Source organism: Egretta garzetta, unplaced genomic scaffold, assembly GCF_000687185.1.
Source record: "Egretta garzetta isolate BGI_Z169 unplaced genomic scaffold, ASM68718v1 scaffold718, whole genome shotgun sequence".
Taxonomy (NCBI): Eukaryota; Metazoa; Chordata; class Aves; order Pelecaniformes; family Ardeidae; genus Egretta; species Egretta garzetta.
In genome coordinates this window covers 230,905-233,208 of record NW_009260538.1, presented here as the reverse complement: position 1 = coordinate 233,208, position 2,304 = coordinate 230,905, and the positions used below count along the sequence as shown (strand labels likewise).

Here is a 2,304-nt window from a genome sequence, read left to right as displayed (position 1 = left end):
AAGGGCAGATGAGGTGCTGAGGGACAGGGTTTAGTGGTGGGGTGGCAGGGTTAGGTTAAAGGTTGGACTCGATGATCTTAAAGGTCTTTTCCAACCAAAGTGATTCTATGATTCTATCTCCGTGTGGGAGCAGAAAGTGTGACCTGGGAAAACCTTACTGGGACGCAGGGAGAGCCCCACTTCACTTCACAGCTCAGAGCAGGCACTGGTCATGGCAGAAGACACCTAAGTGCACGCCAACTCATCTCGAGTCGGGTCAAGCAGCTCCTCTCCATCCTCTGCAAAACCAACTTGCAGCAGGGCTGCCTTCCGCGTGCAGACAGAGCGAGGCAGCGATGCCTCTTCCTCTGTCTGTCTGTCGTCTCCTCTCCTGCCTGGGGCGCCTTGCCTGTGGAACATCTACTAAAACAGCTGGATAAATTATTCTGGAGCCGCTGTTTTGGTAAATTCCCATTCGTGAACAAGCTAAATGAGAGCAGAAGTGGATGGACAATTGTAAGGGTCTTGGAACTGCAGTACTTAACAACCGACCTGGTCATCCATTACCACACACACGGACTCCATGTGTTTGGAAAGGGCTTATCAATGCTTAGGACGCAAGCGCTGCTGCTGCAAGCAGGACTATGCTCTGCGTACTAGGGAAAAAAGGGGTTGTTCTCAGTGCACCACAATAAACCCACAATAAAATCAAGGGGACTACTTGGCAGTTAGTAGTTCTCCCGAGTTCATTTATTGAGGTGAAGATGATGAAAGGAGAGGGTTTACCTCGCTTTGCTGACCTGTGTGAAAATTATCAGCTGCCTTTTTCACCAGGGTTTTATCACGCGCTGGTCAGCACCACTGGCTCACCCAAGGAAAGCCTAAATCCCAGCTCAGAAAGCCACCGGCAGACTGAAATAGATGCCTCACTGTAAAGTCCTGGTAGACACGAGGCACTACAAATTTTGACTTTGAAGCAGCTAGTTGAGATCAGACGTACAGCTTCTCTGGACCTCAGTTCGTTAGCTCCGAGTACAAAAGCACGGCACCTTCTCTCCTGAGAGAGTTTACACAACATAACTGCAAGCAATGTAAAACCTCACCTCTCTAGAAGTAAAGGTGAAAAATTCATGCAGCAAGAGGCAGACAGGAGGCAGGGGTGGGAGGGCATGGCAGAAACAGGCAGCACGTTCCCACGCGGGACCGTCACCCCCCAGCAAGGCCAGGCTGCTCCGTGCAACCACGGCAGAGAGCAACCATGGAATCACAGGATTGTTTTTAGGTTGGCAAAGCCCTTTAAGCTCCCCCAGCCCAACCGTTCCCCTACCCCTGCCATCCCACCCCCAAACCCTGGCCCTCAGCACCGCCTCTGCCCGGCGCTGGGGACTCGACCCCTTCCCTGGGCAGCCCCTTCCAGTGCCTGACAGCCCCAAGGGGAAGGAAGTGTTCCCCATGCCCACCCTCACCCTGCCCTGGCACAACTTGAGGCCGCTGCCCCTCATACCATCGCCCCTTCCCTGGGAGCAGAGCCCGACCCCCCCGGCTCCCCCCTCCTCTCAGGCAGTTGTAGGCAGCGATGAGGGCTCCCCTCAGCCTCCTCTGCTCCAGGCTGAACACCCCCAGGAACCGGCTCTAGCAGCCACCAAACTGCAATTTCTTTTAAAATGTTTAATTGCAACACTTTCGTTTTCCTGTTTCAAAACTCAGCTCAGACAAAAAGCAATTGTTTTCCCAGGAAGAGCCATTATGACCCCCAGTACAAGCCCCAAACGCACATTTTGCAGCCCCTTCTCTTGGCCACGCTGGGCATCACCAGCAAAAAGGCTGACACCACCCCCGTCCCAGCAATAAAGCCTGGTAACAGCAGTTCTCCCCAGGATATCGCCCGTCCCCCCAGAAGCCCGCCTGTAAATCCCCCCGCCCCGCAGCCCAGGCTGAGGAAAGGCTGCTGGCGACACAGAATAATGCAGCCGAAGGCAGGAACTCAATGGAGTTATTTTTAGGCTCCTTTGGTTTTGTCATTTGCCATGGGACTCTCGTAGCGGTATTAGGATAAGAAAGGCTTCAATGTGTGCCCACGGAGTAACCACAGAGCAAAGCCAAACACTAAACGAATTTCAAAAACCCTTCAGGAGAAAAGCACAAAGACCCCTGTTCACCATTTTTTTTTTTTTTTAAAAAAAAAAAAAACAAAACTATAATCAGCTACAGGAAAATTTAAAGGTTTCCTCCTAAATGGTTTCCTCCTCCTTGTTAGAGCCTCCAACAAGAGCAGCACTGTCAGAAGGCATTACTGCAGCCTTGGAGATACGAGCTAGCGACGGC

General features: G+C 52.1%; 1 protein-coding gene across 1 annotated transcript in view; it reads right to left on the bottom strand.

Annotated features, from left to right (window-relative positions):
• The window catches only part of FMNL2 (formin like 2), a 93,835-nt gene that overhangs the window by 56,020 nt on the left and 35,511 nt on the right, over positions 1-2,304 (bottom strand). The window lies entirely within an intron of this gene.